Here is a 17,789-nt window from a genome sequence, read left to right as displayed (position 1 = left end):
TGTGTTGAAATGGAATGCTTTTGCTTGGTTTTGAACAAATATGGTCTTAGCTATGAAATTTGAATCCTCTAGTTTGGAAGGTGCTTCTGTTTACGGCCATTCCACCCTTAGAATGCCTGATCTCGTCTGATCTCAGAAGCTACCTAGGGTTGGGCCTGGTTAGTACTTGAATGGGAGACTGTCTGGGAATATCAGGTGTTGTAAGCTTTTCCAATCCTGCAAACAATTAAAGCTTACATTTCCATGTTATTTACATCTTTTGCACAAATTTGTAGTTGAAACTCTTTTGTGTTGTAAATGTTGATGTGTTGAAATGGAATGCTTTTGCTTGGTTTTGAACAAATATGGTCTTAGCTATGAAATTTGAATCCTCTAGTTTGCAAGGTGCTTCTGCTTATGGCCATTCCACCCTTAGAATGCCTGATCTCGTCTGATCTCAGAAGCTACCTAGGGTTGGGCACGGTTAGTACTTGAATGGGAGACTGTCTGGGAATACCAGGTGTTGTAAGCTTTTCCAATCCTGCAAACAATTAAAGCTTACATTTCCATGTTATTTACATCTTTTGCACAAATTTGTAGATGAAACTCTTTTGTGTTGTAAATGTTGATGTGTTGAAATGGAATGCTTTGTATTGTAAATGTTGATGTGTTGAAATGGAATGCTTTTGCTTGGTTTTGAACAAATATGGTCTTAGCTATGAAATTTGAATCCTCTAGTTTGCAAGGTGCTTCTGCTTACGGCCATTCCACCCTTAGAATGCCTGATCTCGTCTGATCTCAGAAGCTACCTAGGGTTGGGCCTGGTTAGTACTTGAATGGGAGACTGTCTGGGAATACCAGGTGTTGTAAGCTTTTCCAATCCTGCAAACAATTAAAGCTTACATTTCCATGTTATTTAAATCTTTTGCACAAATTTGTAGTTGAAACTCTTTTGTGTTGTAAATGTTGATGTGTTGAAATGGAATGCTTTTGCTTGGTTTTGAACAAATATGGTCTTAGCTATGAAATTTGAATCCTCTAGTTTGCAAGGTGCTTCTGCTTACGGCCATTCCACCCTTAGAATGCCTGATCTCGTCTGATCTCAGAAGCTGCCTAGGGTTGGGCCTGGTTAGTACTTGAATGGGAGACTGTCTGGGAATACCAGGTGTTGTAAGCTTTTCCAATCCTGCAAACAATTAAAGCTTACATTTCCATGTTTTTTACATCTTTTGCACAAATTTGTAGTTGAAACTCTTTTGTGTTGTAAATGTTGATGTGTTGAAATGGAATGCTTTTGCTTGGTTTTGAACAAATATGGTCTTAGCTATGAAATTTGAATCCTCTAGTTTGCAAGGTGCTTCTGCTTAAGGCCATTCCACCCTTAGAATGCCTGATCTAGTCTGATCTCAGAAGCTACCTAGGGTTGGGCCTGGTTAGTACTTGAATGGGAGACTGTCTGGGAATACCAGGTGTTCTAAGCTTTTCCAATCCTGCAAACAATTAAAGCTTACATTTCCATGTTATTTACATCTTTTGCACAAATTTGTAGTTGAAACTCTTTTGTGTTGTAAATGTTGATGTGTTGAAATGGAATGCTTTTGCTTGGTTTTGAACAAATATGGTCTTAGCTATGAAATTTGAATCCTCTAGTTTGCAAGGTGCTTCTGCTTACGGCCATTCCACCCTTAGAATGCCTGATCTCGTCTGATCTCGGAAGCTACATAGGGTTGGGCCTGGTTAGTACTTGAATGGGAGACTGTCTGGGAATACCAGGTGTTGTAAGCTTTTCCAATCCTGCAAACAATTAAAGCTTACATTTCCATGTTATTTACATCTTTTGCACAAATTTGTAGTTGAAACTCTTTTGTGTTGTAAATGTTGATGTGTTGAAATGGAATGTTTTTGCTTGGTTTTGAACAAATATGGTCTTAGCTATGAAATTTGAATCCTCTAGTTCGCAAGGTAGTTCTGCTTACGACCATTCCACCCTTAGAATACCTGATCTCGTCTGATCTCAGAAGCTACCTAGGGTTGGGCCTGGTTAGTACTTGAATGGGAGACTTTCTGGGAATATCAGGTGTTGTAAGCTTTTCCAATCCTGCAAACAATTAAAGCTTACATTTCCATGTTATTTACATCTTTTGCACAAATTTGTAGTTGAAACTCTTTTGTGTTGTAAATGTTGATGTGTTGAAATGGAATGCTTTTGCTTGGTTTTGAACAAATATGGTCTTAGCTATGAAATTTGAATCCTCTAGTTTGGAAGGTGCTTCTGCTTACGGCCATTCCACCCTTAGAATGCCTGATCTCGTCTGATCTCAGAAGCTACCTAGGGTTGGGCCTGGTTAGTACTTGAATGGGAGACTGTCTGGGAATATCAGGTGTTGTAAGCTTTTCCAATCCTGCAAACAATTAAAGCTTACATTTCCATGTTATTTACATCTTTTGCACAAATTTGTAGTTGAAACTCTTTTGTGTTGTAAATGTTGATGTGTTGAAATGGAATGCTTTTGCTTGGTTTTGAACAAATATGGTCTTAGCTATGAAATTTGAATCCTCTAGTTTGCAAGGTGCTTCTGCTTATGGCCATTCCACCCTTAGAATGCCTGATCTCGTCTGATCTCAGAAGCTACCTAGGGTTGGGCACGGTTAGTACTTGAATGGGAGACTGTCTGGGAATACCAGGTGTTGTAAGCTTTTCCAATCCTGCAAACAATTAAAGCTTACATTTCCATGTTATTTACATCTTTTGCACAAATTTGTAGATGAAACTCTTTTGTGTTGTAAATGTTGATGTGTTGAAATGGAATGCTTTGTATTGTAAATGTTGATGTGTTGAAATGGAATGCTTTTGCTTGGTTTTGAACAAATATGGTCTTAGCTATGAAATTTGAATCCTCTAGTTTGCAAGGTGCTTCTGCTTACGGCCATTCCACCCTTAGAATGCCTGATCTCGTCTGATCTCAGAAGCTACCTAGGGTTGGGCCTGGTTAGTACTTGAATGGGAGACTGTCTGGGAATACCAGGTGTTGTAAGCTTTTCCAATCCTGCAAACAATTAAAGCTTACATTTCCATGTTATTTAAATCTTTTGCACAAATTTGTAGTTGAAACTCTTTTGTGTTGTAAATGTTGATGTGTTGAAATGGAATGCTTTTGCTTGGTTTTGAACAAATATGGTCTTAGCTATGAAATTTGAATCCTCTAGTTTGCAAGGTGCTTCTGCTTAAGGCCATTCCACCCTTAGAATGCCTGATCTAGTCTGATCTCAGAAGCTACCTAGGGTTGGGCCTGGTTAGTACTTGAATGGGAGACTGTCTGGGAATACCAGGTGTTGTAAGCTTTTCCAATCCTGCAAACAATTAAAGCTTACATTTCCATGTTATTTACATCTTTTGCACAAATTTGTAGTTGAAACTCTTTTGTGTTGTAAATGTTGATGTGTTGAAATGGAATGCTTTTGCTTGGTTTTGAACAAATATGGTCTTAGCTATGAAATTTGAATCCTCTAGTTTGCAAGGTGCTTCTGCTTACGGCCATTCCACCCTTAGAATGCCTGATCTCGTCTGATCTCGGAAGCTACATAGGGTTGGGCCTGGTTAGTACTTGAATGGGAGACTGTCTGGGAATACCAGGTGTTGTAAGCTTTTCCAATCCTGCAAACAATTAAAGCTTACATTTCCATGTTATTTACATCTTTTGCACAAATTTGTAGTTGAAACTCTTTTGTGTTGTAAATGTTGATGTGTTGAAATGGAATGCTTTTGCTTGGTTTTGAACAAATATGGTCTTAGCTATGAAATTTGAATCCTCTAGGTTTGCAAGGTGCTTCTGCTTACGGCCATTCCACCCTTAGAATGCCTGATCTCGTCTGATCTCGAAGCTACCTAGGGTTGGGCCTGGTTAGTACTTGAATGGGAGACTGTCTGGGAATACCAGGTGTTGTAAGCTTTTCCAATCCTGCAAACAATTAAAGCTTACATTTCCATGTTATTTACATCTTTTGCACAAATTTGTAGTTGAAACTCTTTTGTGTTGTAAATGTTGATGTGTTGAAATGGAATGCTTTTGCTTGGTTTTGAACAAATATGGTCTTAGCTATGAAATTTGAATCCTCTAGTTTGCAAGGTGCTTCTGCTTACGGCCATTCCACCCTTAGAATGCCTGATCTCGTCTGATCTTGGAAGCTACCTAGGGTTGGGCCTGGTTAGTACTTGAATGGGAGACTGTCTGGGAATACCAGGTGTTGTAAGCTTTTCCAATCCTGCAAACAATTAAAGCTTACATTTCCATGTTATTTACATCTTTTGCACAAATTTGTAGTTGAAACTCTTTTGTGTTGTAAATGTTGATGTGTTGAAATGGAATGCTTTTGCTTGGTTTTGAACAAATATGGTCTTAGCTATGAAATTTGAATCCTCTAGTTTGCAAGGTGCTTCTGCTTACGGCCATTCCACCCTTAGAATGCCTGATCTCGTCTGATCTCAAAAGCTACCTAGGGTTGGGCCTGGTTAGTACTTGAATGGGAGACTGTCTGGGAATATCAGGTGTTGTAAGCTTTTCCAATCCTGCAAACAATTAAAGCTTACATTTCCATGTTATTTACATCTTTTGCACAAATTTGTAGATGAAACTCTTTTGTGTTGTAAATGTTGATGTGTTGAAATGGAATGCTTTGTGTTGTAAATGTTGATGTTTTGAAATGGAATGCTTTTGCTTGGTTTTGAACAAATATGGTCTTAGCTATGAAATTTGAATCCTCTAGTTTGCAAGGTGCTTCTGCTTACGGCCATTCCACCCTTAGAATGCCTGATCTCGTCTGATCTCAGAAGCTACCTAGGGTTGGGCCTGGTTAGTACTTGAATGGGAGACTGTCTGGGAATACCAGGTGTTGTAAGCTTTTCCAATCCTGCAAACAATTAAAGCTTACATTTCCATGTTATTTACATCTTTTGCACAAATTTGTAGTTGAAACTCTTTTGTGTTGTAAATGTTGATGTGTTGAAATGGAATGCTTTTGCTTGGTTTTGAACAAATATGGTCTTAGCTATGAAATTTGAATCCTCTAGTTTGCAAGGTGCTTCTGCTTACGGCCATTCGATCCTTAGAATACCTGATCTTGTCTGATCTCAGAAGCTACCAAGGGTTGGGCCTGGTTAGTACTTGAATGGGAGACTGTCTGGGAATACCAGGTGTTGTAAGCTTTTCCAATCCTGCAAACAATTAAAGCTTACATTTCCATGTTATTTACATCTTTTGCACAAATTTGTAGTTGAAACTCTTTTGTGTTGTAAATGTTGATGTGTTGAAATGGAATGCTTTTGCTTGGTTTTGAACAAATATGGTCTTAGCTATGAAATTTGAATCCTCTAGGTTTGCAAGGTGCTTCTGCTTACGGCCATTCCACCCTTAGAATGCCTGATCTCGTCTGATCTCAGAAGCTACCTAGGGTTGGGCCTGGTTAGTACTTGAATGGGAAACTGTCTGGGAATATCAGGTGTTGTAAGCTTTTCCAATCCTGCAAACAATTAAAGCTTACATTTCCATGTTATTTACATCTTTTGCACAAATTTGTAGTTGAAACTCTTTTGTGTTGTAAATGTTGATGTGTTGAAATGGAATGCTTTTGCTTGGTTTTGAACAAATATGGTCTTAGCTATGAAATTTGAATCCTCTAGTTTGCAAGGTGCTTCTGCTTACGGCCATTCCACCCTTAGAATGCCTGATCTCGTCTGATCTCAGAAGCTACCAAGGGTTGGGCCTGGTTAGTACTTGAATGGGAGACTGTCTGGGAATATCAGGTGTTGTAAGCTTTTCCAATCCTGCAAACAATTAAAGCTTACATTTCCATGTTATTTACATCTTTTGCACAAATTTGTAGTTGAAACTCTTTTGTGTTGTAAATGTTGATGTGTTGAAATGGAATGCTTTGTGTTGTAAATGTTGATGTGTTGAAATGGAATGCTTTGTATTGTAAATGTTGATGTGTTGAAATGGAATGCTTTTGCTTGGTTTTGAACAAATATGGTCTTAGCTATGAAATTTGAATCCTCTAGTTTGCAAGGTGCTTCTGCTTGCGGCCATTCCATCCTTAGAATGCCTGATCTTGTCTGATCTCAGAAGCTACCAAGGGTTGGGCCTGGTTAGTACTTGAATGGGAGACTTTCTGGGAATACCAGGTGTTGTAAGCTTTTCCAATCCTGCAAACAATTAAAGCTTACATTTCCATGTTATTTACATCTTTTGCACAAATTTGTAGTTGAAACTCTTTTGTGTTGTAAATGTTGATGTGTTCAAATGGAATGCTTTTGCTTGGTTTTGAACAAATATGGTCTTAGCTATGAAATTTGAATCCTCTAGGTTTGCAAGGTGCTTCTGCCTACGGCCATTCCACCCTTAGAATGCCTGATCTCGTCTGATCTCAGAAGCTACCTAGGGTTGGGCCTGGTTAGTACTTGAATGGGAGACTGTCTGGGAATACCAGGTGTTGTAAGATTTTCCAATCCTGCAAACAATTAAAGCTTACATTTCCATGTTATTTACATCTTTTGCACAAATTTGTAGTTGAAACTCTTTTGTGTTGTAAATGTTGATGTGTTGAAATGGAATGCTTTTGCTTGGTTTTGAACAAATATGGTCTTAGCTATGAAATTTGAATCCTCTATTTTGCAAGGTGCTTCTGCTTACGGCCATTCCACCCTTAGAATGCCTGATCTCGTCTGATCTCAGAAGCTACCTAGGGTTGGGCCTGGTTAGTACTTGAATGGGAGACTGTCTGGGAATACCAGGTGTTGTAAGCTTTTCCAATCCTGCAAACAATTAAAGCTTACATTTCCATGTTATTTACATCTTTTGCACAAATTTGTAGTTGAAACTCTTTTGTGTTGTAAATGTTGATGTGTTGAAATGGAATGCTTTTGCTTGGTTTTGAACAAATATGGTCTTAGCTATGAAATTTGAATCCTCTAGTTTGCAAGGTGCTTCTGCTTACGGCCATTCCACCCTTAGAATGCCTGATCTCGTTTGATCTCAGAAGCTACCTAGGGTTGGGCCTGGTTAGTACTTGAATGGGAGACTGTCTGGGAATACCAGGTGTTGTAAGCTTTTCCAATCCTGCAAACAATTAAAGCTTACATTTCCATGTTATTTACATCTTTTGCACAAATTTGTAGTTGAAACTCTTTTGTGTTGTAAATGTTGATGTGCTGAAATGGAATGCTTTTGCTTGGTTTTGAACAAATATGGTCTTAGCTATGAAATTTGAATCCTCTAGTTTGCAAGGTGCTTCTGCTTACGGCCATTCCACCCTTAGAATGCCTGATCTCGTCTGATCTCAGAAGCTACCTAGGGTTGGGCCTGGTTAGAACTTGAATGGGAGACTGTCTGGGAATACCAGGTGTTGTAAGCTTTTCCAATCCTGCAAACAATTAAAGCTTACATTTCCATGTTATTTACATCTTTTGCACAAATTTGTAGTTGAAACTCTTTTGTGTTGTAAATGTTGATGTGTTGAAATGGAATGCTTTTGCTTGGTTTTGAACAAATATGGTCTTAGCTATGAAATTTGAATCCTCTAGGTTTGCAAGGTGCTTCTGCTTACGGCCATTCCACCCTTAGAATGCCTGATCTCGTCTGATCTCGGAAGCTACCTAGGGTTGGGCCTGGTTAGTACTTGAATGGGAGACTGTCTGGGAATACCAGGTGTTGTAGGCTTTTCCAATCCTGCAAACAATTAAAGCTTACATTTCCATGTTATTTACATCTTTTGCACAAATTTGTAGTTGAAACTCTTTTGTGTTGTAAATGTTGATGTGTTGAAATGGAATGCTTTTGCTTGGTTTTGAACAAATATGGTCTTAGCTATGAAATTTGAATCCTCTAGTTTGCAAGGTGCTTCTGCTTATGGCCATTCCACCCTTAGAATGCCTGATCTCGTCTGATCTCGGAAGCTACCTAGGGTTGGGCCTGGTTAGTACTTGAATGGGAGACTGTCTGGGAATACCAGGTGTTGTAAGCTTTTCCAATCCTGCAAACAATTAAAGCTTACATTTCCATGTTATTTACATCTTTTGCACAAATTTGTAGTTGAAACTCTTTTGTGTTGTAAATGTTGATGTGTTGAAATGGAATGCTTTTGCTTGGTTTTGAACAAATATGGTCTTAGCTATGAAATTTGAATCCTCTAGTTTGCAAGGTGCTTCTGCTTATGGCCATTCCACCCTTAGAATGCCTGATCTCGTCTGATCTCAGAAGCTACCTAGGGTTGGGCCTGGTTAGTACTTGAATGGGAGACTGTCTGGGAATATCAGGTGTTGTAAGCTTTTCCAATCCTGCAAACAATTAAAGCTTACATTTCCATGTTATTTACATCTTTTGCACAAATTTGTAGATGAAACTCTTTTGTGTTGTAAATGTTGATGTGTTGAAATGGAATGCTTTGTGTTGTAAATGTTGATGTGTTGAAATGGAATGCTTTTGCTTGGTTTTGAAAAAATATGATCTTAGCTATGAAATTTGAATCCTCTAGTTTGCAAGGTGCTTCTGCTTACGGCCATTCCACCCTTAGAATGCCTGATCTCGTCTGATCTCAGAAGCTACCTAGGGTTGGGCCTGGTTAGTACTTGAATGGGAGACTGTCTGGGAATACCAGGTGTTGTAAGCTTTTCCAATCCTGCAAACAATTAAAGCTTACATTTCCATGTTATTTACATCTTTTGCACAAATTTGTAGTTGAAACTCTTTTGTGTTGTAAATGTTGATGTGTTGAAATGGAATGCTTTTGCTTGGTTTTGAACAAATATGGTCTTAGCTATGAAATTTGAATCCTCTAGTTTGCAAGGTGCTTCTGCTTACGGCCATTCCACTCTTAGAATGCCTGATCTCGTCTGATCTCAGAAGCTACCTAGGGTTGGGCCTGGTTAGTACTTGAATGGGAGACTGTCTGGGAATACCAGGTGTTGTAAGCTTTTCCAATCCTGCAAACAATTAAAGCTTACATTTCCATGTTATTTACATCTTTTGCACAAATTTGTAGTTGAAACTCTTTTGTGTTGTAAATGTTGATGTGTTGAAATGGAATGCTTTTGCTTGGTTTTGAACAAATATGGTCTTAGCTATGAAATTTGAATCCTCTAGGTTTGCAAGGTGCTTCTGCTTACGGCCATTCCACCCTTAGAATGCCTGATCTCGTCTGATCTCAGAAGCTACCTAGGGTTGGGCCTGGTTAGTACTTGAATGGGAGACTGTCTGGGAATATCAGGTGTTGTAAGCTTTTCCAATCCTGCAAACAATTAAAGCTTACATTTCCATGTTATTTACATCTTTTGCACAAATTTGTAGATGAAACTCTTTTGTGTTGTAAATGTTGATGTGTTGAAATGGAATGCTTTGTGTTGTAAATGTTGATGTGTTGAAATGGAATGCTTTTGCTTGGTTTTGAACAAATATGGTCTTAGCTATGAAATTTGAATCCTCTAGTTTGCAAGGTGCTTCTGCTTACGGCCATTCCACCCTTAGAATGCCTGATCTCGTCTGATCTCAGAAGCTACCTAGGGTTGGGCCTGGTTAGTACTTGAATGGGAGACTGTCTGGGAATACCAGGTGTTGTAAGCTTTTCCAATCCTGCAAACAATTAAAGCTTACATTTCCATGTTATTTACATCTTTTGCACAAATTTGTAGTTGAAACTCTTTTGTGTTGTAAATGTTGATGTGTTGAAATGGAATGCTTTTGCTTGGTTTTGAACAAATATGGTCTTAGCTATGAAATTTGAATCCTCTACTTTGAAAGGTCCTTCTGCTTACGGCCATTCCACCCTTAGAATGCCTGATCTTGTCTGATCTCAGAAGCTACCTAGGGTTGGGCCTGGTTAGTACTTGAATGGCAGACTGTCTGGGAATACCAGGTGTTGTAAGCTTTTCCAATCCTGCAAACAATTAAAGCTTACATTTCCATGTTATTTACATCTTTTGCAGAAATTTGTAGTTGAAACTCTTTTGTGTTGTAAATGTTGTGTTGAAATGGAATGCCTTTGCTTGGTTTTGAACCAATATGGTCTTAGCTATGAAATTTGAATCCTCTAGTTTGCAAGGCTCTTCTGCTTACGGCAATTCCACCCTTAGAATCCCTGATCTCGTCTGATCTCAGAAGCTACCTAGGGTTGGGCACGTTTAGTACTTGAATGGGAGACTGTCTGGGAATATCAGGTGTTGTAAGCTTTTCCAATCCTGCAAACAATTAAAGCTTACATTTCCATGTTATTTACATCTTTTGCACAAATTTGTAGTTGAAACTCTTTTGTGTTGTAAATGTTGATGTGTTGAAATGGAATGCTTTTGCTTGGTTTTGAACAAATATGGTCTTAGCTATGAAATTTGAATCCTCTAGTTTGCAAGGTGCTTCTGCTTACGGCCATTCCACCCTTAGAATGCCTGATCTCGTCTGCTCTCAGAAGCTACCTAGGGTTGGGCCTGGTTAGTACTTGAATGGGAGACTGTCTTGGAATATCAGGTGTTGTAAGCTTTTCCAATCCTGCAAACAATTAAAGCTTACATTTCCATGTTATTTACATCTTTTGCACAAATTTGTAGATGAAACTCTTTTGTGTTGTAAATGTTGATGTTTTGAAATGGAATGCTTTGTGTTGTAAATGTTGATGTGTTGAAATGGAATGCTTTTGCTTGGTTTTGAACAAATATGGTCTTAGCTATGAAATTTGAATCCTCTAGTTTGCAAGGTGCTTCTGCTTACGGACATTCCACCCTTAGAATGCCTGATCTCGTCTGATCTCAGAAGCTACCTAGGGTTGGGCCTGGTTAGTACTTGAATGGGAGACTGTCTGGGAATACCAGGTGTTGTAAGCTTTTCCAATCCTGCAAACAATTAAAGCTTACATTTCCATGTTATTTACATCTTTTGCACAAATTTGTAGATGAAACTCTTTTGTGTTGTAAATGTTGATGTGTTGAAATGGAATGCTTTGTGTTGTAAATGTTGATGTGTTGAAATGGAATGCTTTTGCTTGGTTTTGAACAAATATGGTCTTAGCTATGAAATTTGAATCCTCTAGTTTGCAAGGTGCTTCTGCTTACGGCCATTCCACCCTTAGAATGCCTGATCTCGTCTGATCTCAGAAGCTACCTAGGGTTGGGCCTGGTTAGTACTTGAATGGGAGACTGTCTGGGAATACCAGGTGTTGTAAGCTTTTCCAATCCTGCAAACAATTAAAGCTTACATTTCCATGTTATTTACATCTTTTGCACAAATTTGTAGTTGAAACTCTTTTGTGTTGTAAATGTTGATGTGTTGAAATGGAATGCTTTTGCTTGGTTTTGAACAAATATGGTCTTAGCTATGAAATTTGAATCCTCTAGATTTGCAAGGTGCTTCTGCCTACGGCCATTCCACCCTTAGAATGCCTGATCTCGTCTGATCTCAGAAGCTACCTAGGGTTGGGCCTGGTTAGTACTTGAATGGGAGACTGTCTGGGAATATCAGGTGTTGTAAGCTTTTCCAATCCTGCAAACAATTAAAGCTTACATTTCCATGTTATTTACATCTTTTGCACAAATTTGTAGTTGAAACTCTTTTGTGTTGTAAATGTTGATGTGTTGAAATGGAATGCTTTTGCTTGGTTTTGAACAAATATGGTCTTAGCTATGAAATTTGAATCCTCTAGTTTGCAAGGTCCTTCTGCTTATGGCCATTCCACCCGTAGAATGCCTGATCTCGTCTGATCTCAGAAGCTACCTAGGATTGGGCCTGTTTAGTACTTGATTGGGAGACTGTCTGGGAATACCAGGTGTTGTAAGCTTTTCCAATCCTGCAAACAATTAAAGCTTACACTTCCATGTTATTTATATCTTTTGCACTTATTTGTAGTTGACACTCTTTTGTGTGGTAAATGTTGATGTGTTGAAATGGAATGCTTTGTGTTGTAAATGTTGATGTGTTGAAATGGAATGCTTTTGCTTGGTTTTGAACAAATATGGTCTTAGCTATGAAATTTGAATCCTCTAGTTTGCTAAGTGCTTGTGCTTACGGCCATTCCACCCTTAGAATGCCTGATCTCGTCTGATCTCAGAAGCTACCATTGGGTTGGGCCTGGTTAGTACTTGAATGGAAGTCTGTCTGAGAATACCAGGTGTTGTAAGCTTTTCCAATCCTGCAAACAATTAAAGCTTACATTTCCATGTTATTTACATCTTTTGCACAAATTTGTAGTTGAAACTCTTTTGTGTTATAAATGTTGATGTGGGTTGGGTCTGGTTAGTACTTGAATGGGAGACTGTCTGGGAATACCAGGTGTTGTAAGCTTTTCCAATCCTGCAAACAATTAAAGCTTACATTTCCATGTTATTTACATCTTTTGCACAAATTTGTAGTTGAAACTCTTTTGTGTTGTAAATGTTGATGTGTTGAAATGGAACGCTTTTGCTTGGTTTTGAACAAATATGGTCTTAGCTATGAAATTTGAATCCTCTACTTTGCAAGGTCCTTCTGCTTACGGCCATTCCACCCTTAGAATGCCTGATCTCGTCTGATCTCAGAAGCTACCTAGGGTTGGGCCTGGTTAGTACTTGAATGGCAGACTGTCTGGGAATACCAGGTGTTGTAAGCTTTTCCAATCCTGCAAACAATTAAAGCTTACATTTCCATGTTATTTACATCTTTTGCACAAATTTGGAGTTGAAACTCTTTTGTGTTGTAAATGTTCATGTGCTGAAATGGAATACTTTTGCTTGGTTTTGAACAAATATGGTCTTAGCTATGAAATTTGAATCCTCTAGTTTGCAAGGTTCTCCTGCTTATGGCAATTCCACCCTTAGAATGCCTGATTTCGTCTGATCTCAGAAGCTACCTAGGGTTGGGCCTGGTTAGTACTTGAATGGGAGACTGTCTGGGAATACCAGGTGTTGTAAGCTTTTCCAATCCTGCAAACAATTAAAGCTTACATTTCCATGTTATTTACATCTTTTGCACAAATTTGGAGTTGAAACTCTTTTGTGTTGTAAATGTTGATGTGTTGAAATGGAATGCTTTTGCTTGGTTTTGAACAAATATGGTCTTAGCTATGAAATTTGAATCCTCTAGTTTGCAAGGTGCTTCTGCTTACGGCCATTCCACCCTTAGAATGCCTGATCTCGTCTGATCTCAGAAGCTACCTAGGGTTGGGCCTGGTTAGTACTTGAATGGGAGACTGTCTGGGAATACCAGGTGTTGTAAGCTTTTCCAATCCTGCAAACAATTAAAGCTTACATTTCCATGTTATTTACATCTTTTGCACAAATTTGTAGTTGAAACTCTTTTGTGTTGTAAATGTTGATGTGTTGAAATGGAATGCTTTTGCTTGGTTTTGAACAAATATGGTCTTAGCTATGAAATTTGAATCCTCTAGTTTGCAAGGTGCTTCTGCTTACGGCCATTCCACCCTTAGAATGCCTGATCTCGTCTGATCTCAGAAGCTACCTAGGGTTGGGCCTGGTTAGTACTTGAATGGGAGACTGTCTGGGAATATCAGGTGTTGTAAGCTTTTCCAATCCTGCAAACAATTAAAGCTTACATTTCCATGTTATTTACATCTTTTGCACAAATTTGTAGTTGAAACTCTTTTGTGTTGTAAATGTTGATGTGTTGAAATGGAATGCTTTTGCTTGGTTTTGAACAAATATGGTCTTAGCTATGAAATTTGAATCCTCTAGTTTGCAAGGTGCTTCTGCTTACGGCCATTCCACCCTTAGAATGCCTGATCTCGTCTGATCTCAGAAGCTACCTAGGGTTGGGCCTGGTTAGGACTTGAATGGGAGACTGTCTGGGAATACCAGGTGTTGTAAGCTTTTCCAATCCTGCAAACAATTAAAGCTTACATTTCCATGTTATTTACATCTTTTGCACAAATTTGTAGTTGAAACTCTTTTGTGTTGTAAATGTTGATGTGTTGAAATGGAATGCTTTTGCTTGGTTTTGAACAAATATGGTCTTAGCTATGAAATTTGAATCCTCTAGTTGCAAGGTGCTTCTGCTTACGGCCATTCCACCCTTAGAATGCCTGATCTCGTCTGCTCTCAGAAGCTACCTAGGGTTGGGCCTGGTTAGTACTTGAATGGGAGACTGTCTTGGAATATCAGGTGTTGTAAGCTTTTCCAATCCTGCAAACAATTAAAGCTTACATTTCCATGTTATTTACATCTTTTGCACAAATTTGTAGATGAAACTCTTTTGTGTTGTAAATGTTGATGTGTTGAAATGGAATGCTTTGTGTTGTAAATGTTGATGTGTTGAAATGGAATGCTTTTGCTTGGTTTTGAACAAATATGATCTTAGCTATGAAATTTGAATCCTCTAGTTTGCAAGGTGCTTCTGCTTACGGCCATTCCACCCTTAGAATGCCTGATCTCGTCTGATCTCAGAAGCTACCTAGGGTTGGGCCTGGTTAGTACTTGAATGGGAGACTGTCTTGGAATATCAGGTGTTGTAAGCTTTTCCAATCCTGCAAACAATTAAAGCTTACATTTCCATGTTATTTACATCTTTTGCACAAATTTGTAGATGAAACTCTTTTGTGTTGTAAATGTTGATGTGTTGAAATTGAATGCTTTTGCTTGGTTTTGAACAAATATGGTCTTAGCTATGAAATTTGAATCCTCTAGTTTGCAAGGTGCTTCTGCTTACGGCCATTCCACCCTTAGAATGCCTGATCTCGTCTGATCTCAGAAGCTACCTAGGGTTGGGCCTGGTTAGTACTTGAATGGGAGACTGTCTGGGAATACCAGGTGTTGTAAGCTTTTCCAATCCTGCAAACAATTAAAGCTTACATTTCCATGTTTTTTACATCTTTTGCACAAATTTGTAGTTGAAACTTTTTTGTGTTGTAAATGTTGATGTGTTGAAATGGAATGTTTTTGCTTGGTTTTGAACAAATATGGTCTTAGCTATGAAATTTGAATCCTCTAGTTTGCAAGGTGCTTCTGCTTGCGGCCATTCCATCCTTAGAATGCCTGATCTTGTCTGATCTCAGAAGCTACCAAGGGTTGGGTAGCTTCTGAGGGTTGGGCCTGGTTAGTACCAGGTGTTGTAAGCTTTTCCAATCCTGCAAACAATTAAAGCTTACATTTCCATGTTATTTACATCTTTTGCACAAATTTGTAGTTGAAACTCTTTTGTGTTGTAAATGTTGATGTGTTGAAATGGAATGCTTTTGCTTGGTTTTGAACAAATATGGTCTTAGCTATGAAATTTGAATCCTCTAGTTTGCAAGGTGCTTCTGCTTACGGCCATTCCACCCTTAGAATGCCTGATCTCGTCTGATCTCAGAAGCTACCTAGGGTTGGGCCTGGTTAGTACTTGAATGGGAGACTGTCTGGGAATACCAGGTGTTGTAAGCTTTTCCAATCCTGCAAACAATTAAAGCTTACATTTCCATGTTATTTACATCTTTTGCACAAATTTGTAGTTGAAACTCTTTTGTGTTGTAAATGTTGATGTGTTGAAATGGAATGCTTTTGCTTGGTTTTGAACAAATATGGTCTTAGCTATGAAATTTGAATCCTCTAGTTTGCAAGGTGATTCTGCTTACGGCCATTCCACCCTTAGAATGCCTGATCTTGTCTGATCTCAGAAGCTACCTAGGGTTGGGCCTGGTTAGTACTTGAATGGGAGACTGTCTGGGAATACCAGGTGTTGTAAGCTTTTCCAATCCTGCAAACAATTAAAGCTTACATTTCCATGTTATTTACATCTTTTGCACAAATTTGTAGTTGAAACTCTTTTGTGTTGTAAATGTTGATGTGTTGAAATGGAATGCTTTGTGTTGTAAATGTTGATGTGTTGAAATGGAATGCTTTTGCTTGGTTTTGAACAAATATGGTCTTAGCTATGAAATTTGAATCCTCTAGTTTGCAAGGTGCTTCTGCTTACGGCCATTCCACCCTTAGAATGCCTGATCTCGTCTGATCTCAGAAGCTACCAAGGGTTGGGCCTGGTTAGTACTTGAATGGGAGACTGTCTGGGAATACCAGGTGTTGTAAGCTTTTCCAATCCTGCAAACAATTAAAGCTTACATTTCCATGTTATTTACATCTTTTGCACAAATTTGTAGTTGAAACTCTTTTGTGTTGTAAATGTTGATGTGTTGAAATGGAATGCTTTGTGTTGTAAATGTTGATGTGTTGAAATGGAATGCTTTGTGTTGTAAATGTTGATGTGTTGAAATGGAATGCTTTTGCTTGGTTTTGAACAAATATGGTCTTAGCTATGAAATTTGAATCCTCTAGTTTGCAAGGTGCTTCTGCTTACGGCCATTCCACCCTTAGAATGCCTGATCTCGTCTGATCTCAGAAGCTACCTAGGGTTGGGCCTGGTTAGTACTTGAATGGGAGACTGTCTGGGAATACCAGGTGTTGTAAGCTTTTCCAATCCTGCAAACAATTAAAGCTTACATTTCCATGTTTTTTACATCTTTTGCACAAATTTGTAGTTGAAACTCTTTTGTGTTGTAAATATTGATGTGTTGAAATGGAATGCTTTTGCTTGGTTTTGAACAAATATGGTCTTAGCTATGAAATTTGAATCCTCTAGTTTGCTAGGTGCTTCTGCTTACGGCCATTCCACCCTCAGAATGCCTGATCTCGTCTGATCTCAGAAGCTACCTAGGGTTGGGCCTGGTTAGTACTTGAATGGGAGACTATCTGGGAATACCAGGTGTTGTAAGCTTTTCCAATCCTGCAAACAATTAAAGCTTACATTTCCATGTTATTTACATCTTTTGCACAAATTTGTAGTTGAAACTCTTTTGTGTTGTAAATGTTGATGTGTTGAAATGGAATGCTTTTGCTTGGTTTTGAACAAATATGGTCTTAGCTATGAAATTTGAATCCTCTAGTTCGCAAGGTAGTTCTGCTTACGACCATTCCACCCTTAGAATACCTGATCTCGTCTGATCTCAGAAGCTACCTAGGGTTGGGCCTGGTTAGTACTTGAATGGGAGACTGTCTGGGAATATCAGGTGTTGTAAGCTTTTCCAATCCTGCAAACAATTAAAGCTTACATTTCCATGTTATTTACATCTTTTGCACAAATTTGTAGTTGAAACTCTTTTGTGTTGTAAATGTTGATGTGTTGAAATGGAATGCTTTTGCTTGGTTTTGAACAAATATGGTCTTAGCTATGAAATTTGAATCCTCTAGTTTGCAAGGTGCTTCTGCTTACGGCCATTCCACCCTTAGAATTCCTGATCTCGTCTGATCTCAGAAGCTACCTAGGGTTGGGCCTGGTTAGTACTTGAATGGGAGACTGTCTGGGAATATCAGGTGTTGTAAGCTTTTCCAATCCTGCAAACAATTAAAGCTTACATTTCCATGTTATTTACATCTTTTGCACAAATTTGTAGTTGAAACTCTTTTGTGTTGTAAATGTTGATGTGTTGAAATGGAATGCTTTTGCTTGGTTTTGAACAAATATGGTCTTAGCTATGAAATTTGAATCCTCTAGTTTGGAAGGTGCTTCTGCTTACGGCCATTCCACCCTTAGAATGCCTGATCTCGTCTGATCTCAGAAGCTACCTAGGGTTGGGCCTGGTTAGTACTTGAATGGGAGACTGTCTGGGAATACCAGGTGTTGTAAGCTTTTCCAATCCTGCAAACAATTAAAGCTTACATTTCCATGTTATTTACATCTTTTGCACAAATTTGTAGATGAAACTCTTTTGTGTTGTAAATGTTGATGTGTTGAAATGGAATGCTTTGTGTTGTAAATGTTGATGTGTTGAAATTGAATGCTTTTGCTTGGTTTTGAACAAATATGGTCTTAGCTATG

The 17,789-nt window shown here is 38.6% G+C and overlaps 55 pseudogenes; all 55 read left to right on the top strand.

The window, feature by feature from the left end:
• The first annotated feature begins 88 nt into the window (after window positions 1-88).
• Window positions 89-207, top strand: LOC140571677 (5S ribosomal RNA; annotated as a pseudogene).
• Window positions 208-392: 185 nt separating this feature from the next.
• Window positions 393-511, top strand: LOC140566210 (5S ribosomal RNA; annotated as a pseudogene).
• A 222-nt stretch (window positions 512-733) lies between these two features.
• LOC140569132 (5S ribosomal RNA) lies at window positions 734-852 on the top strand (annotated as a pseudogene).
• A 185-nt stretch (window positions 853-1,037) lies between these two features.
• Window positions 1,038-1,156, top strand: LOC140572598 (5S ribosomal RNA; annotated as a pseudogene).
• Window positions 1,157-1,341: 185 nt separating this feature from the next.
• Window positions 1,342-1,460, top strand: LOC140567371 (5S ribosomal RNA; annotated as a pseudogene).
• A 185-nt stretch (window positions 1,461-1,645) lies between these two features.
• LOC140570028 (5S ribosomal RNA) lies at window positions 1,646-1,764 on the top strand (annotated as a pseudogene).
• A 185-nt stretch (window positions 1,765-1,949) lies between these two features.
• Window positions 1,950-2,068, top strand: LOC140568574 (5S ribosomal RNA; annotated as a pseudogene).
• A 185-nt stretch (window positions 2,069-2,253) lies between these two features.
• LOC140570676 (5S ribosomal RNA) lies at window positions 2,254-2,372 on the top strand (annotated as a pseudogene).
• Window positions 2,373-2,557: 185 nt separating this feature from the next.
• Window positions 2,558-2,676, top strand: LOC140566209 (5S ribosomal RNA; annotated as a pseudogene).
• Window positions 2,677-2,898: 222 nt separating this feature from the next.
• Window positions 2,899-3,017, top strand: LOC140569131 (5S ribosomal RNA; annotated as a pseudogene).
• A 185-nt stretch (window positions 3,018-3,202) lies between these two features.
• LOC140567380 (5S ribosomal RNA) lies at window positions 3,203-3,321 on the top strand (annotated as a pseudogene).
• Window positions 3,322-3,506: 185 nt separating this feature from the next.
• LOC140570026 (5S ribosomal RNA) lies at window positions 3,507-3,625 on the top strand (annotated as a pseudogene).
• A 186-nt stretch (window positions 3,626-3,811) lies between these two features.
• On the top strand, window positions 3,812-3,929 carry LOC140567246 (5S ribosomal RNA; annotated as a pseudogene).
• Window positions 3,930-4,114: 185 nt separating this feature from the next.
• LOC140572762 (5S ribosomal RNA) lies at window positions 4,115-4,233 on the top strand (annotated as a pseudogene).
• A 185-nt stretch (window positions 4,234-4,418) lies between these two features.
• LOC140572489 (5S ribosomal RNA) lies at window positions 4,419-4,537 on the top strand (annotated as a pseudogene).
• A 222-nt stretch (window positions 4,538-4,759) lies between these two features.
• On the top strand, window positions 4,760-4,878 carry LOC140569130 (5S ribosomal RNA; annotated as a pseudogene).
• Window positions 4,879-5,063: 185 nt separating this feature from the next.
• LOC140566412 (5S ribosomal RNA) lies at window positions 5,064-5,182 on the top strand (annotated as a pseudogene).
• A 186-nt stretch (window positions 5,183-5,368) lies between these two features.
• Window positions 5,369-5,487, top strand: LOC140571937 (5S ribosomal RNA; annotated as a pseudogene).
• Window positions 5,488-5,672: 185 nt separating this feature from the next.
• On the top strand, window positions 5,673-5,791 carry LOC140566336 (5S ribosomal RNA; annotated as a pseudogene).
• A 259-nt stretch (window positions 5,792-6,050) lies between these two features.
• On the top strand, window positions 6,051-6,169 carry LOC140572668 (5S ribosomal RNA; annotated as a pseudogene).
• Window positions 6,170-6,355: 186 nt separating this feature from the next.
• Window positions 6,356-6,474, top strand: LOC140566247 (5S ribosomal RNA; annotated as a pseudogene).
• A 185-nt stretch (window positions 6,475-6,659) lies between these two features.
• On the top strand, window positions 6,660-6,778 carry LOC140569129 (5S ribosomal RNA; annotated as a pseudogene).
• A 185-nt stretch (window positions 6,779-6,963) lies between these two features.
• Window positions 6,964-7,082, top strand: LOC140570266 (5S ribosomal RNA; annotated as a pseudogene).
• A 185-nt stretch (window positions 7,083-7,267) lies between these two features.
• Window positions 7,268-7,386, top strand: LOC140566173 (5S ribosomal RNA; annotated as a pseudogene).
• Window positions 7,387-7,572: 186 nt separating this feature from the next.
• On the top strand, window positions 7,573-7,691 carry LOC140571932 (5S ribosomal RNA; annotated as a pseudogene).
• Window positions 7,692-7,876: 185 nt separating this feature from the next.
• Window positions 7,877-7,995, top strand: LOC140571870 (5S ribosomal RNA; annotated as a pseudogene).
• Window positions 7,996-8,180: 185 nt separating this feature from the next.
• Window positions 8,181-8,299, top strand: LOC140571695 (5S ribosomal RNA; annotated as a pseudogene).
• A 222-nt stretch (window positions 8,300-8,521) lies between these two features.
• Window positions 8,522-8,640, top strand: LOC140569128 (5S ribosomal RNA; annotated as a pseudogene).
• A 185-nt stretch (window positions 8,641-8,825) lies between these two features.
• Window positions 8,826-8,944, top strand: LOC140570950 (5S ribosomal RNA; annotated as a pseudogene).
• A 186-nt stretch (window positions 8,945-9,130) lies between these two features.
• On the top strand, window positions 9,131-9,249 carry LOC140570675 (5S ribosomal RNA; annotated as a pseudogene).
• Window positions 9,250-9,471: 222 nt separating this feature from the next.
• On the top strand, window positions 9,472-9,590 carry LOC140569127 (5S ribosomal RNA; annotated as a pseudogene).
• A 185-nt stretch (window positions 9,591-9,775) lies between these two features.
• Window positions 9,776-9,894, top strand: LOC140566649 (5S ribosomal RNA; annotated as a pseudogene).
• Window positions 9,895-10,076: 182 nt separating this feature from the next.
• Window positions 10,077-10,195, top strand: LOC140567580 (5S ribosomal RNA; annotated as a pseudogene).
• Window positions 10,196-10,380: 185 nt separating this feature from the next.
• LOC140566812 (5S ribosomal RNA) lies at window positions 10,381-10,499 on the top strand (annotated as a pseudogene).
• Window positions 10,500-10,721: 222 nt separating this feature from the next.
• On the top strand, window positions 10,722-10,840 carry LOC140572370 (5S ribosomal RNA; annotated as a pseudogene).
• Window positions 10,841-11,062: 222 nt separating this feature from the next.
• Window positions 11,063-11,181, top strand: LOC140569126 (5S ribosomal RNA; annotated as a pseudogene).
• A 186-nt stretch (window positions 11,182-11,367) lies between these two features.
• LOC140572691 (5S ribosomal RNA) lies at window positions 11,368-11,486 on the top strand (annotated as a pseudogene).
• A 185-nt stretch (window positions 11,487-11,671) lies between these two features.
• LOC140567970 (5S ribosomal RNA) lies at window positions 11,672-11,790 on the top strand (annotated as a pseudogene).
• Window positions 11,791-12,012: 222 nt separating this feature from the next.
• Window positions 12,013-12,132, top strand: LOC140567974 (5S ribosomal RNA; annotated as a pseudogene).
• Window positions 12,133-12,478: 346 nt separating this feature from the next.
• LOC140572048 (5S ribosomal RNA) lies at window positions 12,479-12,597 on the top strand (annotated as a pseudogene).
• A 185-nt stretch (window positions 12,598-12,782) lies between these two features.
• LOC140566068 (5S ribosomal RNA) lies at window positions 12,783-12,901 on the top strand (annotated as a pseudogene).
• A 185-nt stretch (window positions 12,902-13,086) lies between these two features.
• LOC140569125 (5S ribosomal RNA) lies at window positions 13,087-13,205 on the top strand (annotated as a pseudogene).
• Window positions 13,206-13,390: 185 nt separating this feature from the next.
• Window positions 13,391-13,509, top strand: LOC140570674 (5S ribosomal RNA; annotated as a pseudogene).
• A 185-nt stretch (window positions 13,510-13,694) lies between these two features.
• On the top strand, window positions 13,695-13,813 carry LOC140566170 (5S ribosomal RNA; annotated as a pseudogene).
• A 184-nt stretch (window positions 13,814-13,997) lies between these two features.
• LOC140566811 (5S ribosomal RNA) lies at window positions 13,998-14,116 on the top strand (annotated as a pseudogene).
• A 222-nt stretch (window positions 14,117-14,338) lies between these two features.
• LOC140572454 (5S ribosomal RNA) lies at window positions 14,339-14,457 on the top strand (annotated as a pseudogene).
• Window positions 14,458-14,642: 185 nt separating this feature from the next.
• LOC140569124 (5S ribosomal RNA) lies at window positions 14,643-14,761 on the top strand (annotated as a pseudogene).
• A 481-nt stretch (window positions 14,762-15,242) lies between these two features.
• Window positions 15,243-15,361, top strand: LOC140569123 (5S ribosomal RNA; annotated as a pseudogene).
• Window positions 15,362-15,546: 185 nt separating this feature from the next.
• Window positions 15,547-15,665, top strand: LOC140572172 (5S ribosomal RNA; annotated as a pseudogene).
• A 222-nt stretch (window positions 15,666-15,887) lies between these two features.
• LOC140569075 (5S ribosomal RNA) lies at window positions 15,888-16,006 on the top strand (annotated as a pseudogene).
• Window positions 16,007-16,265: 259 nt separating this feature from the next.
• Window positions 16,266-16,384, top strand: LOC140569121 (5S ribosomal RNA; annotated as a pseudogene).
• Window positions 16,385-16,569: 185 nt separating this feature from the next.
• LOC140570109 (5S ribosomal RNA) lies at window positions 16,570-16,688 on the top strand (annotated as a pseudogene).
• A 185-nt stretch (window positions 16,689-16,873) lies between these two features.
• Window positions 16,874-16,992, top strand: LOC140572195 (5S ribosomal RNA; annotated as a pseudogene).
• Window positions 16,993-17,177: 185 nt separating this feature from the next.
• Window positions 17,178-17,296, top strand: LOC140570894 (5S ribosomal RNA; annotated as a pseudogene).
• A 185-nt stretch (window positions 17,297-17,481) lies between these two features.
• Window positions 17,482-17,600, top strand: LOC140569120 (5S ribosomal RNA; annotated as a pseudogene).
• Window positions 17,601-17,789: the final 189 nt, after the last annotated feature.

This window comes from Salminus brasiliensis, chromosome 11, assembly GCF_030463535.1.
Source record: "Salminus brasiliensis chromosome 11, fSalBra1.hap2, whole genome shotgun sequence".
In the NCBI taxonomy this organism is placed as follows: domain Eukaryota; kingdom Metazoa; phylum Chordata; class Actinopteri; order Characiformes; family Bryconidae; genus Salminus; species Salminus brasiliensis.
Note: the sequence above shows the minus strand (reverse complement) of the source record. Positions and strands in the feature narration are given on the sequence as shown.